Raw genomic sequence first — 16681 nt, forward strand, 5'->3', positions numbered from 1 at the left:
GAAGTAGAAGAAGCCAGTCAAGGACAGGCAGCCAACTCCTCACCCAAAGGAGAAGGCAGCCGCAAAACTTGACTGGTCTAAGATTCTGATGCCCCGGTGACCCCAGCCGGAGCGCAAAAAAGCCTCCACCTTTGATGCTCGAGAAGTCATCGATCGAAGGAGGCAGCAGCAGTCTGAGTCAGCTTCTAACTCAAGCTTTCCAGACAGCTTCAAGCAAGCTTCTGCAAGGAACTCTATGTCCTTGCATGAGAGTCGGACAGGCGGTAAATCCGTCAACACCGAACCTCAGCTGATGATAGGGTCTATGCCATACGCACCTCAGGCGCAGTATGGGCAATATGGCCTCCAGTTCATGCAGCCACCCCCATTCGGAGGTCAGGCGGCATATACCAATGCCCAGCCACTGGACTGGCAGCTTCGGCTGATGAGGCTAGGCGAACAGCCGTCTGCCTTTCAGCCAATATAACCGAGGCGGCTCAGCCGGCCAAGGTTAAAAACATTTTGGTTGGTGCTTATGATGGCACCACCAACCCTGAAGATCACCTGATGGCATACACCAACCTAATGTGTTTACAAGGTTGGGATGATGCCACCTGGTGCCGTTGCTTTTCGGCTACATTGAAGGGCATTTCCCAGCAATGGTTTGGAAACTTGCCAACCGGATCTATTGACTGCTTCAAGAAGCTAGCCTTCTTGTTTGCCACCAACTTCTCAATGAACATCCCTGCTAAGAAGACAAGTTTAGACTTGAGCACCATTAAGCAGGGAGAGAGAGAAGGGCTACGCTCATATGTCAGGCGGTTCAACCTGGTCAGAATTCAAATCCAGGGGCTGTCTGACGAGGTAGCATTTACAGACTTTTTCAAGGGTCTGAGAGACGGGTCGGCTTTTAAGTTCGACCTTGTCAGAAAAGGGGCTTTTACGCTACAGGCGGCCTTGAGGGAGGCAGAAAGCTATATACAAGCAACCGACCTCTGTACGCCTGGTAGCCAGTCAGACTCCAAGAAGTCTGACAAGCAAAAAGGAAGCCGGTCTGCTCAGCCGGCGAAGAAAAAAGAAGAGAGCAAGAAAAGAAAGGGCGGTCAGTGATTCTTAGCAGCCGTCCCAGAAAAAGAAAAAAGAGTTTAAACCGTACGTTCTCCGGTACGAGTTTAACAAGGATTGTAACTCCATCCACATGGAGGTAAATGACCGGCTGTCCATTGAGAAGCCGAATCCAATGAAGAGTTCCGTCCAATCCCGGAACAAGAACAAATATTGTCAATTCCATGAGGAGGTTGGCCATGACACAAAAGACTGCTTCAATTTACAGCGGACGTTGGACCGTCTGGCTGACAAAGGACATCTGAAGTCCTATGTTTCTAAGTTCCCAGCAAAAAAGAAGAACAAGGGTCAGTCCTCTAAGGCTACCTCCCAGCCTGCAAGTAGTTCGGAAACCGACAGGGATCCGGTCTACACCATAGCAGGCGGATTCTCTTGTGGTGGCCCTACCATCCGGGGCACCAAAAGCCATCTTCGAAAGATGGATAAGGATGATGAGGAGCAGGCGTCTGCCAGCTCCACTTTTGCGGATGTCCTCATTACTGATAAGGACAGGGGCAGCGTCCGCCGCCCGCATGACGATCCGGTTGTCATTGAATGCAAAGTCTCCAACCAGTTAGTTGGGCACATCCTTATTGACACCGGCAGCTCGTCAGACATCATCAGCCTCCGGTGCTTGCAGAAATTGAAATACAATTCCAGCAGCATGCATCCGGTCACCCACCCCTTGGTTGGTTTTAGGGGTGGGATGGTCTATCCAGCCGGCAGAATTGACCTACCCATCCGGCTGTCCACAAACTGTTCTAGGTGCAGACTTGCACCTCCTACTGAAAGAAACCACGGTGATGAAAGAAGTCAGGCGGCAGCTGCCGAAATAAAAAAGCTGTTGGATGCCAGGTTCATTCGGCCTTGTAATTTCCCCGACTGGGTGGCAAACGTTGTGCTAGTAAAGAAGCCGAATGGTACTTGGCGGATGTGTGTAGATTACACAGATCTCAACAAGGCATGCCCAAAGGATAGTTATCCACTTCCAAAAATTGACAGTTTGGTCGATTCAACAGCCGGTCATGCCTTGATGAGTTTTATGGATCCCTATTCCGGCTTCCATCAGATACCTCTGTGGAAAAAAGATCAAGAAAAGACGGCCTTCGTCACTGATTAGGGGTTATTCTACTATACTGTGATGCCGTTTGGCTTGAAGAATGCGCCGGCTACGTTCCAACGGATGATTAATACAGTCTTCATTAATCAAATTGGGAGGAATGTAGAGGCGTATATTGATGACATGATAGTCTAATCCAAGCAGCAGGCGGATCATCTTGCTGATCTCAGAGAAACCTTCACCACACTCAGGCGGCATAAGGTTATGTTAAATCCTAAGAAATGCGTCTTTGGTGTTGAGTCTGGGAAGTTTCTCGGATTCCTGATTGATTAAAGGGGGATAGAGGCTAACCCTGAGAAGATACAGGCGGTAATTGACATGAAGTCACCCCGCACTGTCAAGGAAGTTCAGAGACTCACCGGTTGCCTGGCCGCCTTGGGGAGGTTCCTCAGCCGGTCAGGTGACAAATGCCTTTACTTCTTCCAAGCAATCAGGAAGAAGACTAGTTTTGAATGGGGGGATGATGCTGAGGCGGCATTTCAGAAGTTGAAAGAACACTTGCACTCTTTGGCAAGGCTTGTTAGTCCTTTGCCAAGAGAGAAGTTGTACATGTACCTAGCCGTCTCAGACCATGCTCTCAGTGCCGTTCTCCTTGCTGAACGAGACGGTACACAGCTCCCGGTATATTTCATTAGTCATGTGTTAAAAAATGCTGAACTCCAGTACCCCATGGTGGAAAAATTCGGTCTTGCTCTATATATGGCCTTCAAAAAGTTGAAGCCATACTTTCTGGCACATCCGGTGGTAATCTACACCGACCAGCCCCTCAAGCGGCCAATGTCTACTCTGGAGTCATCCGGTAGAATGCTGAAATGGGCTATTGAAATGCAAAGTCTTGAAATCTCCTACGAACCAAGGAAAGCAGTGAAAGGTCAGGCGTTTGCCGACTTCATTGTTGAAATGACTCGTCCGATTCTCCCGGATAATGTTGATCAGGTTTGGAAGGTGTATGTAGATGGGAGCTCTACAAAGAACGGCTGTGGTGCAGGCATAGTTTGTGAATCTCCAGAAGGAGATAGATATGAGTATGCACTACGTTTCAAGTTTCAGGCCTCGAATAATGAGGCGGAGTATGAAGCCCTGCGCTAGCCTGAATCCGCATGTGTAAGGCTGCAGGGGCAACAAAGATTGACGCCCACTCTGATTCTCAGTTGGTTGTTAGCCAGTATGAGGGCACTTATGAAGCGACCCATCCGGCAATGATCAAATATCTTCAGGCTGTCAAAGATGAGGCTGGGACACTTGAGGAATTCAGATTGAATCAAGTGCCCCGGTCAGATAACCACCCGGCGAATGCACTATCAAAATTGGCATCATCCGCCTGCCATGATATGCCTCGGTCAGTCTTTTGGGAAGTTCTTGACACTACTACATAAACGAGCTAATGCAACCCCGAAAAACCGTTACAATAGGGTAAAAAACCGTTGTTTTAGACCTATTGCAACGGTCGATGGACCGTAGCATTTGCTGCCGTTGCACTAGATTTAATGCAACGGTTCTTTTACCTAGTGCAACGGTCCTATGCCATCTACCATGGACCGTTGCATCAGGACTTGATGCAATGGTTAGTAACATCTAATGCAACGGTTCTTATAAACTTCTATGGACCATTGCAGCAGACCTAACACAATGGTCTTTTATTTCTAGTGCAACACCGATTACATTTGAGAGAACCGTTGCATTTTTATTATTATTACTATCTATTATTATTATTATTATTATTATTATTATTATTATTATTATTATTATTATCGTAATAAATAAGACAATCAATAATACAACAAGATACAAATAATGTAAGCAAAATTAAATAGCAGCAATTTTATTCTAGCTAAAAAAGATGATATATAGTAATTATACATTGAAGTTGGATACTTGGATTATGCAGACTATGTTTCACCTAAATAATTCCAAACTGAAAAATGTATGTCTAAATAGTTCACATAATATTCTCTTAAAATATCAACCTATATAAGGTCATTAAATAATTTCAAAACCAAGAAGTTATGAGTTTGACAATAGTCGACCAAGTATATATATCGTCCCAACAATCATATCATTCTTCTTTTCTCCTCTAGTCAATGTGATTAATCACGTACCTACACAAACAAACAAAAAAACTATATGCTATTAGAGAACGTGTCATCTTTACTTTATGCTTGAATGAGCAAAGCCTCTAATCACACTTAGACAATACTTAATATACACATGCACATACCTTACAAACCCCTTGCACCCACATAATGCGCTTAATTAAGTTGGAAGCGTTCAATCCAAAAATTACAATCAAATACGAAGTAGTAATTATATAAATTATCATAACATAAATTTGTCACCTGTCTAGACTATGAAATGAAAATCTTGATATCACCGATCATCAAATCTTCACATTGTAGTAGTAATCATCAACTGAGGATATTACAAGATATCAACACAACATAAAGTTTGAGGCATACAAAAGCTATTACTACCTTTTCTTCCTCCCTTTCCAACACAAATAGGTGGTGAACAACTTATCAACTTAGCTAAGACCTTATATAATTTACAGAAATCACAACAAGAAAAATCCAGAAAATATACACTTAATAATAAAATTAAAAAAAAAAACTTTGGAAGTTTGGAGTCACCTTGTCTTTGACTAACGACTTAAACCCTCAAAGGCAAGGCTCCATCTCCCTTATAATTCAAACAAACAACTCAATCCAACAATGAAACTCAATTAATTATTTCACTATACATATAGTAAGAAAACATAAATATATATACACAAAATTAGATCATAATTATTATAATGATAATGGATCATATAATAAGGTAATTATAGTATCAAACATCAACATCATAGTTAATCATATACAATATGCCAATGCCAACATTATAGATAAGTAATTTATACATACTAGCAATTCTAATCTAATAATTCCTACCTAATCTAAGAAAAACTAATGTTTATTACTTGTATAATACTGTAACACCAAATTAAGAATAATTTAATTCACTTGTCAAGCTAATAAGAAGAAACCAATACAAGAGCACCCAGGAGTTAAAAACCTACCAACTCATAAACCTTGAATGCTCGAAGCCTCGGAATGACCCCTAGCACACAACAAAAACAACCACTAGACTACAACATCTATGCACACGACACCACACTTGAAACTTAACTACACCAAATTAATCCAAACTACCTTACATATACTACGTATATAAACAGCAATAAAACTAACATGAATTTTATGTTTGCTACATCTTAAACTTAGACATCATTATACAACTACACAATTTACACCAAATCCCCAAAATTATGTTTATTATTAAAGCGTGAGCTAGATGCATATAAAAAGTGATAAATACCTCATTATAGATTTGTAGTTGTCTTCATTTGTAATCAAACTATCCAAGAAATAAACAAAAGAATCCATGGAAACAAATGTTGGAAAAATAACGAATACTACGAACAATATCATGTTAATAAAGAACATAAATTAAAATATAATCACACACAAATGATGACTACAAAAATAATCCTTAGACCCAAAGTGGAAAAAAAATCCCAAAAAAAAAAACCCAACTTTGGATTCAAGGCACTTTAATTCAAAATTCGTGATATCCATTAAAAAAATTAGAAATTTAACAAAAACAAAACAAAAACTATATTGCTTTGAGAGTAACCAAAGATCTAAGTATCAACAAGAATACCACGTACTATTTGCACTTGCAAAAGCATATGATTAAGTTATTTGTGAATCAAGAGATTTGATAATATTACTCCATATCTATGATAAGAGTCTTAGATTAATAAGAGGTGGAGGTTTTCGAAGGAAAGATAATTTGCTTCAACTAATTGGGATATGTAACGGTGTGTTTGGATAAAGAAATAATGGGAAAGAAAAGAAGGGGAGGGAGGTGAAGGGGAGGGAAGAGAAAGGGAGGGGAAGGAAGAAAGATGAGTTTTCCTTCCAAATCTCTCCATTGTTGGAGATATTAATTTCTTACAATTTCTTCCCTTCATTTCTCTCTCCAATTCCCTTCCTTTCTCATTTGCTATCCAAATGAAAGAGAATTCATCCCTTCATTTTCCTTCCCTTCCTTTTTCTCCATTTCCTTCAATCCAAACATAGTGTAAAGTAACTTTGATAGCATACTGCATATAAGCCTTTATCTTACAACAAAAAATGGGAATCCCAATTGCTAATTCTACAGAGTTATTAGCTGAATGTATATATCATACTAGTGTTATACATAATTCTAATTAAACATTATAAGAACTCTTCAAATTTGTCAACTACTCAACTTACATTAATAATGAAATCAAATATACTTCCTAATAATTTGTAAGAGAATTATATACCAATTAAGTATCAATCAATTAACACATCTATATACAACACAAACCTAGAAACTTAATCTAAACAAAGCAGTTATATAAATTAATGCAAATTCTAAGAAATAATTAAACCATAGATGATAGATCTGTAGATAACTAAAAAAAAAAAACGAATGATCAATCCTGCAAATTCGAATCTGAAAATAATTAGTTCGGAAAATTAACAAAAACCTAAGAGACCAAATAAAGGGTAATAAAGGGAAGAAAGAGAATGAGAAGGACTTGATAATCAATGCAAAGAAAACATACCATACATAAATTAGGAATTATAATTCAACACAACAAGAATATACAACAGTTTAGACAAGCGACCAATGATTATGAACAATTGATAATTGAATCTGTATGAAAATTGATTTTTTTTTTCAGAAATCAAAGTTTATTGGATAAAACTTACCGAGCAAGAAGATTGTATTTTCTAGAGTGTTTGATGGTGGAGCTTAGAAAGAGAGAGAATCTGAGAAGGGAATCTTGATTTTGTTTTGGGTTGAAAACTCAACTTGTAAAATTTGAGGTGGCGGAGCTAAAATCCTTACAAGGGTTTCAAATTTTGGGAAAATACAGAGAGGGAAACTAGGCGCCACTTGCATAATACTCATATCACGTGTTAGCAAGCAATCTAGTGTCGTTGCAATAGATTACTATAACGTTGCAGCAGACCTTCTAATGCAACGGTTCTTAACAGTCGTTGCAGATGACCGTTGCATTAGACACAACCATTGCATTCAACTGTTGCAGTAGATATAACTATTGCATTGGACCATTGCACTAGCCTTGACCGTTGCATTAGAACGTTGCATTTGATCGTTTATGTTGTAGTGTGAAAAACGAAGTATTTATGAAGAGCCCATTGGAATTCTGGATCGAAGTTCTACTTGGATGGATGGCATCCGGGCGTATCTTGCAGACGGCATGCTCCTAATTCAACTCAGGAAGCAGCCGTCATGAAAAAGAGAGCAGCAAACTTCGAGTTGAGAAAAGGAGAACTCTTCAAGGCTGGTTTTCTCAAGCCCTTGTTGAAATGTGTTACCCCAGAAAAGGGGAAGGAAGTACTCGAAGAGCTGCATGCGGGATTTTGCGCCTCCCATATAGGCGGCAAGTCCCTAGCCGTCAGAGCCAGGCGGCATTATTTTTGGCCTACCCTTGAGGCAGATGCCAAGGAATTTGTGAAGATATGTGATAAATGCCAGAGGTTTGGCAAGCTAATACATCGCCCGGCTACTGATCTGACGGCCATCCACAGCCCAGTCCCGTTTGCTAAATGGGGCATGGACATATTGGGTCAATATACGCCTGCTCCAGGCGGAAAGCGCTATATTTTAGTGGCTGTGGATTACTTCACCAAGTGGGTGGAGGCGGAGGCAGTTAAGAATATCAAGACAAAGGATGTCATCTCCTTCATATGGAAGAATATTATCACCCGGTTTGGGGTACCTATGTCTATGGTGTTTGATAATGGCCCTCAATTTGAAACGCCTCAACTCAAGACTTGGTTAGGAGATCAGGGCGTCTCAAGTTATTTTGCCTCAGTCGGCCGTCCTCAAGCAAATGGTCAGGTTGAGGCATTCAACAAACTCATCTCAGACGGAATCAAAAAGAAAATTGAAAGAGCCGTGGCCTATGGGCTGAAGAGTTAATTCATGTGTTATGGGCCATCCGGACAACTGCTAAGGGGTCAACCGGAGAAACCCCGTTTCTCATGGTATACAGGGCTGAAGTCGTTTTACCCATAACACTATGAGCATACGCTCAGAGTGATGCTCTATGATGAAGAGCCAAATTGAGAGGCCATGCGGCTGGCATTGGACTTCATCCCGGAACGCAGGGGCAATGCTGCCCTGCGACATGAGATATACCGTCTGAGAATGACGCGAGCCTAAAACAAAAGAGTGCACAAACGCCCTTTGAAAGTGGACGATTTTGTGTTACGGAAAATGGAGGCAACCGGAAGGGCCAATGAGCTTGGAAAGCTAACTCCTAATTGGGAAGGCCCTTACTAGATCTATTAAGAAGTTAGGGATGGCACATACCGCCTGGAAACCCCAGACGGTAGACGCCTGCCTAGAACTTGGAATGTAGACAACTTAAAAAAGTACTACTTATGAGTATTGTAAGTTTTTTGTAACAAGAAGTATTAATGAGAAATGCTTTTGTTTCATTTATTGTCTTTTTATTTCCGTCTGGGTTTATCCATACTAATGTTGAAAAAGTACAGTAATAATTTTAACGTGTGCATAACTTGAGGCCAATGGCCAGATAAAAACTAAGTTTGACATTTAGTATATGAAATCAAAAAGTCCATAGTGACAAGAGGCTGACAGCCGGATCCTAAAGCTAAGCACAAAACCGTTTAGCAGCTATCAGCCGGTCTAACAGCTAGACCTGAGGCCAAGGGCCAGATGGTTGTCTATTTTCTCAAAATTCGTCTATTCCAATGTGGCTATAGGCGTCCGGCGACACCCCTCCGGGTGCAATCGTCGCAGTGAACAGCCCCCATGCTTGTTCTATAAGCCCATGCAGGCGGCAACAATTCAGTGGCTAAAGTAGTCAACTCATAGCTGTCTGTTCATATTATTTCTCCTAAGTAATTTTTGGTTGAAAATTTTCCGGCTGTCTACAAGTATCAGCCGGAGAAACATCAAAAGCCTTTTACTTAGAGAAATTTTCCTCAAGTTGCGTACTTCTGGGACAAACCCCTTTTTGCGTAATGGCTATAAAGCAGACCCAGACGGTTTGACACCGACTGGGGCAGAGGTTGCATGCCTGATTATTTGGCCGGCTGTGTACTTGGTTTGGGGCAATCACTATTGTGATTGATTGCCTTACAAACATCCCATACTCTTTTAAGTATGAGAAGTTTCCAAGGCAATCAATCCTCTCTTTGTTTGGATTAAACCAACCACACAGCCGTCCAGGGGCAAGGACAGCCGGATATGCGCCTGCCGCATGCTTTTTATAAGATAGGCAAATTCACAATCACAAGTATATATTGAGTATATATGCAACAGTGAAAAATTGTAAAAACTGAAAAAATTGCAAGCATAAGAAAAACCGACTGAGTCGGTATACTTCATAAATAGAATTGGCTCACAAGGCCAAAATAATTGTTACCCGGAAATACATCCGGAAGAGAAACCATTGTTACCCGACCCCATGGTCGGTAAAGGATACATCAGTTACTCGGCACGTAGGCCGGAAATTCAAAAGAAAATTAAATGATTGGTTGGCATACTGCCGCTGAATCCAAGAGTTTAATTACTCTTGGGAAGGTTGCTGTTCTGGTTGCTGCGTTGGCTGCTGGAGTTCCGGCTGGTCCTGCGCCGGGGGAAGGTCTGCTTCAGCATTCACAGCCTCTTCAGGCTGGTTCTCTTCGTTTTGACCTTCTGCCTGCTCCCCCGCCTGCTCCTCCTCCTCGTCGGAGACATCATATCCTTGCAAATCAGCCCAAACCTTGAAGCGAGGCGGTGCTTCCTCTCCCAGAATTTCAGCATCATACACAGCCGTGGCATAATCGTACCTCAGCTTGTAATATTCGAAGTCCACTTCTGGGTTGAGGAGTTTCCAGGCTAGCCGCAGGCGGGCTTCAGTGTCTTTCTCATTCTCCTGGACCAGACAGGCCTGCTCCTTGGCAATCTCCTTGGCAAGCTCATCCTGGTGCTCAGTCTTCTGGTTGGCCAGCGCCACCACCAACCGGGAGTTATCAGCCCGGAGTTGGGTATTTTCAGTATCAGCACCTTCCAACGCCTTGAGGCTAGATTCAGCAGTCTTCAATTTCTGCTCAAGGTCGTTGGCCCGGTTGTTCGCAGCCTCGTTAGCAGCCGTCATGGTCTGAATCAGCTCCTCCTGTTTCAACTTCACTACTTTAATTGAAAGTTCAGACATATAATATGCATGTTCAGCAGAGTTGAGATTTTCGATTGCCCTTCTTTTGGCGTCATTTACCTCTTCTTGCTTCCGCCTGAAGGGCACTCGGAGCCCGTCTACTCTCAGCATTACCTGAGTAAGCCAGCCGGGAAAGTTAGCACTTAGCATAATGAAACGGAAATTTAAGCCTAAGAGTTAAGATAGTTTACCTCCGCCAGCTGGCCCATAATCCGGTCAAAGTCCACTACCTGTAAATCAGGTACTGAGGTTTTCTCTGTCCAGGTGAGGGTCCTCACCATCCGTTTGGCAATGCCCGGAAAGTCAGGTGCCCCGGAGGTAGCATCTGCACCAAAAGAAGTACTTGGTGAGAGGGAAGCGGCATAGGCAGCATTCATCCGTCCCCAGCTGCTCACTGAGCCACTGGATGGGTCTACCTTAGTCTTGACCCTCATAAAGTCAAGTGGGTAAGGGATTTCGATGGTAGCCTTACCTTGAGTTTTGGGCTGTGGAGTGGAACTCTCCCCAGCCGCTGCAGTGCCGCTGCAGCATTGAGTGGCACGCCACTCTTCGATGCCTCCTCTGAGGCATCCGGCATTTTCTCCCCCGCCTTCTTTAAGCTTTCGCTAAAAGCTTGTACTTTGGAGGGAGACTCGCCACCAATCGTAGGACGATCTGGTTTGGCAGTGGAGGTTGTCTGGGAAGGGGTCCGCCTGACCTTGGCAGCCGGAGTCTTGAGCTCCTCACCAGTCCTTTTTACACGCTTGGTGAAGGAGCGTGGAATAACTTTGTTGGTGCCCTGCAGCAAGGAAAATAAAATGTTAGTAGCCGGCAATATACTTAAGCAAATTCGTTAAAATAAGCATTGTGGCAGGCGGTCTTACCCCGCCTTTCTTTGCATCCTTGGCCTCGAAGGAGGCTTTCTTGGCCATCGGCTGCTCCTTGCGCAGCTGGGCAGCAGGCTTAGCCGCAGTTTTTGCCGGGTCCACCATCCTTTTAGCTTCGGCTGCAAAGTCAGACGGAATATCAGTCACAGAAAAACATAAGAGAAAAATTATTATTGAAAGCAAGGCAAAGTTTTTCAAGTATAGGGATCTACCCTGGGGAAACATTGCGCTAAGGCCACAGGCGGATAGGAACCTCTCATCCTTGAAAAATTCCGGATGGGGGATCCAATTCTTAGGGACAATTATCTCCGTCCCGTCGTCCATATGCGCCGTGGTGGTTTCAAAGAAACCAGGATCAATGATCTGTCGGCGGGCTCGTGTAGAAAGCTCCGGGAGAGCACATTTCCTACCCAGGAGTGCCGGCTCCTGATTGTACCGGCGCAGAGTCCGGTTGTGTGCAAGGGATGGGGAGGAAATCAAATAAAACCTTTCCCTCCATCTAGCCCATTTGGACACTTTGTCCAAAGTTATTTGATATTGGGGCAAGGTTGTGAGAGTATACCAAGCCCCATGACCGCCTGGGGCCCTGCTCAAATAGTGCATATGAGCAAAGGCCGAAAAACTAGGCTCTATGTCTTGAAATTCGCAGGCGGCAATATACCCGAGTATATTCCCCCACGAATTCGGAGTTAACTGCCAGACCCCCAGATCATACCTCTTGAGGATCTTCCTGATCCCAGTATGGAGGGGGAATCGTAGGCCGGCTTCGATAACCGCCTCGTAGCAGACGAAGTTATTGTCTGCATTTAGGATATGATCCTTCCAGGCCATAACGGCATCCGTAGGCGGAACCGTCATATACCACCCTTTCCCAAATGGGTGCTTTTCCTGAAAGGCCTTGAAGCTGCTCTTTAGTAGGGCCCTATCAGCCGGCAGCATTCTTATTTTTCTGGGGTCAGGCTTATCTGCAGTCTTGCCCGGCATTTGATAGTCAGCCGCGAAGTTCTCTTGTGCAGAGCCGGAAGCTTCCGACCCTAATCTCTCATCAGCCTCTTCGTCGCGTGACCCATTTCCTTCTTCTGGCTCAGAGGATGAGGCGGCCTCTTCGCCGCCTGACTCGCTCACTTCTAGTGAGGAGGCGCCACTTTCAGAAACCTCCTGCTCATCCGGACTCTCATAGCCCTCCTCCCTAGAAACCTCGTCAGCGCGCACTCTTTTAGCGCGCCGGTGTCTCGGCTTGATAGCCGTTTGTTTAACTCTGGCCATTGTGTCCTACACAGACACAGAGAGGGAGGGATTTGGGGATGAGCAAAGGAGATCAGATTGTCTGGAAAGGGCACCCCCGGTTCTAGACTCAGCCGTACCAGGAGACCGGCTGAGCGTCCTAGGCTGTGCTGTGTGCGTGGATGAAGAGTCCATTTATTTTGTTTTGAAAAACGAATGTATACAGGCAGAAAAAAGAATATATACAACTAAAGGAAAACTGAAGGAAGGAAACGGATTGTTACCTTACTTTGAAAAAAGCTCTGAAAAATCTGAAAGCAGCTACAGCCGGTGACCGGGTGTTCTTGAGTGAGCACGCGGGAATCTTGAAATGGCAAGTACACAGTAGGAGTCAGAGCACCTCTCTCTAAAAACTTCTCTTTCTCTCTCTAGAAAATAAAAATGATGAATAAACTGAGAGGAGAGAAGGGGGGGGGGGGGGGGGTAAACTCCTATTTATAGGCAGGGTAAAGGGAAAAATGACCGTTAACCCTAGCCGTTTTTACTGTTAATCTCTCACAGAGTGACACGTGTCACAGGCACCACGTGGCCTGCCACGTGACACCTGTGAGGGGCAGATGATTAGGGGATTTTTTACCCTAGCTTCGTGGACCAATGAGGGGCTGCCACGTGTCAAAGGGCTGGCAGGTCACCTCTGACCTATCCCCAGTTGACACGTGGCCTTCCCAGATACACTCTCAGAAATGGCGGCTTTCAGAGGCCCACTTTCCCAAATGCCTTGATTGCGGCGCAGCCCATCTATCTTAGGTCAGATGACCTAGGGAAGGGCACCTTTCCCAAAGACCCTATAAATAGGGAGATCTTCCCCCAAAACGGGGGACATTCAGAAATTCACAAAACATTTATTACACCCAATTTTCTCTCTCATCAGAGAACACCTGAGCTTGGAATCCAAGCAGATCCCCATCTTAAATTCCGCACTTTTTACTCTCCTTCAAGTTATTAACTTGAGCGTTGGAGGCAGAGTACCACCCAAACAGTGTCTTCGTTGATTTTGTTGGTACAGAAGCCTTCTGGACCAGTCTTCGAGTTGTAACTCTCCCAAGGGACAAAAACACCCAAAACAGGGCTTGGCGGTGAAAAGTCTTGAGAACCTAGGAGATACATCTTAGGGTCATATAATGACGTTTGGAACCATATATGATCCTTATATGTTGCCATAACTGTCCGTGGTAGGCTTGAGGTCACGATATCGGTGCAAGTTTGGAACGGGTAAATTAACAGTTTAAAGGCATATTGGATGGTTCCACCCAATCAATTGGACTCCCGGAGGGTAATAGGAATCATGGTATACATCTCAAAAACTTTTATTTCCGGGCGAAAAAAAGGTAAAAAAACTCCAAAATTGAAGGCTATAATCCACGGTTTTTGAGGAATTTTGAGGTTACGGGGCCCGGTGGCGAAAAAGTGTTAAGACCCTAGGGAATACATCTTAGGGTCATTTAATGACATTTGGAACCATATATGACCCTTATATTTTGCCATAAATGTCCGTGGTAGGCTTGAGGTCACGATATCGGTGCAAGTTTGGAACGAGTAAATTTACTTTTTAAAGGCATATTGGACGGTTCCACCCACTCAATTGGACTCTCGGAGGGTATTAGGAACCATGGTAAACATCTCGGCAATTTTTATTTTCGGGCGAATAAAGGACAAAAAATTCCAAAATTGAAGGATATAATCCACGCTTTTTGAGGAATTTTGAGGTTACGGAGCTCGGTTGGGAAAAGTCTTGAGAGCCTTGGGGATACATCTTAGGGTCATATAATGACATTTGGAACCTTATATGACCCTTATATGTTGCCATATATGTCCGTGGTAGGCTTGAGGTCACGATATAGGTGCAAATTTGGAACCGGTAAATTTACTGTTAAAAGGCATATTGGATGGTTCCATCCACTCAATTGGACTCCTGGAGGGTATTAGGAACCATGGTGAGCATCATGGTAATTTTTATTTCTGGGCGAAAGAAGATTAAAAATTTCCAAAATTAAAGGCTATAATCCACGCTTTTGGAGAAATTTTGAGATTACGGAGCCCGGTGGCGAAAAGTCTTAAGACCCTAGGGGATACATCTTAGGGTCATAAAATGACGTTTGGAACCATATATGACCCTTATATGTTGCCATAAATGTCCGTGGTAGGCTTGAGGTCAAGATATCAGTGCAAGTTTGGAACCGGTAAATTGACTGTTTAAAGGCATATTGGGTGGTTCCACCCACTCAATTGGACTACCGGAGGGTATTAAGAACCATGGTAAACATCTTGGCAATTTTTATTTTCGAGCAAAAATAGGTAAAAAATTTCCAAAATTGAAGGCTATAATCCACGCTTTTTGAGGAATTTAAAGGTTACGGGGCCCGGTGGCGAAAAGTCTTGAGATACAAGGGGATACATCTTAGGGTCATATTACGACGTTTGGAACCATATATGACCCTCATATGTTGCCATAAATGTCCGTGGTAGGCTTGAGGTCACGATTTCGGTGCAAGTTTGAAATGGTTAAATTGACTGTTTAAAGGCATATTGGATGGTTCCACCCTCTCAATTGGACTCCCGGAGGGTATTAGAGACCATGGTAAACATCTCGGAAATTTTTAATTTCGTGCGAAAAAAGGTCAAAAAGTTCCAAAATTGAACCACGCTTTTTGAGGAATTTTGAGGTTACGGGGCCCGGTGGCGCAAAGTCTTGAGACCCTAGGGGATACATCTTATGGTCATATAATGACGTTTGGAACCATATATGACCCTTATACGTTGCCATAAATTTTCGTGGTAGACTTGAGGCCACGATATCGATGCAAGTTCGGAACGGGTAAATTGACTGTTCAAAGCCATCCACCCACTCAATTTGACTCCCCGATGGTATTAGGAACCATGGTAAACATCACGACAATTTTTATTTACGTTCGAAAATAGGTCAAAAAATTCCAAAATTGAAGGCTATAATCCAAGCTTTTTGAGGAATTTTGTGGTTACGAGGCCCGCTGGCGAAAAGTCTTGAGACCCTAGGGGATACATCTTAGGGTCATATAATAACGTTTGGAACCATATATGACCCTTATATGTTGCCATAAATGTCCGTGGTAGGCTTGAGGTCACGATATCGGTGCAAGTTTGGAACGGGTAAATTGACTGTTTAAAGGCATATTGGATGGTTCCACCCACTCAATTAGAATCCCGGAGGATATTAGGAACCATGGTAAACATCTCGGCAATTTTTATTTCTGGGCGAAAAAAGGTTAAAAAAATTCCAAATTTGATGGCTATAATCCACGCTTTTTGAAGAATCTTGAGGTTACGGGGCCCGATGGCGAAAAGTCTTGAGGCTCAAGGGATACATATTAGGGTCATAAAATGACGGTTGGAACCATATATGACCCTTATATGTTCGCATAAATGTTCGTGGTAGGCTTGAGTTCACGATAACGATGCAAGTTTGGAACGAGTAAATTGACTGTTTAAAGGCATATTGGATTGTTTCACCCACTCAATTGGACTCTCGGAGGGTATTAAGAACCATGGTAAACATCTCGGCAATTTTTATTTTCGAGCGAAAATAGGTAAAAAAATTCCAAAATTGAAGGCTTTAATCCACGCTGTTTGAGGAATTTTGAAGTTACGGGGCCCGGTGGCGAAAAGTCTTGAGACACTAGGGGATACATCTTAGGGTCATATTATGACGTTTGGAACCATATATGACCCTTATATGTTGCCATAAATGTCCGTGGTAGGCTTGAGGTCATGATATCGGTGCAAGTTTTGAACGGGTAAATTGACTGTTTAAAGGCATATTAGTTGGTTCTACCCACTCAATTGGACTCCGAGAGGAAATTAGGGACCATGGTCAACATCTCGGCAATTTTTATTTTCCGGTGAAAAAAGTTCAAAAAATTCCAAAATTGAAGGCTATAATCCACGCTTTTTGAGGAATTTTGAGGTTAGGGGGCCTAGTGGCGAAAAGTCTGGAGACCCTAAGTGATACATCTTAGGGTCATATAATGACGTTTTGGAACCATATATGACCCTTATATGTTGCCATAAATGTCCGTGGTAGGC

The 16681-nt window shown here is 43.1% G+C and overlaps 1 long non-coding RNA gene across 1 annotated transcript; it reads right to left on the bottom strand.

The window, feature by feature from the left end:
• Positions 1 to 4000: 4000 nt before the first annotated feature.
• Positions 4001 to 7130, bottom strand: LOC145609236 (uncharacterized). Its single transcript, XR_014105990.1, has 3 exons — positions 6988 to 7130; positions 4540 to 4612; positions 4001 to 4302 (listed from the first exon to the last, which is right to left on the bottom strand). It is a non-coding gene; the product is annotated as an uncharacterized LOC145609236 (long non-coding RNA).
• Positions 7131 to 16681: the final 9551 nt, after the last annotated feature.

This window comes from Chenopodium album, chromosome 23, assembly GCF_948465745.1.
Source record: "Chenopodium album chromosome 23, dcCheAlbu1.1, whole genome shotgun sequence".
In the NCBI taxonomy this organism is placed as follows: Eukaryota; Viridiplantae; Streptophyta; class Magnoliopsida; order Caryophyllales; family Amaranthaceae; genus Chenopodium; species Chenopodium album.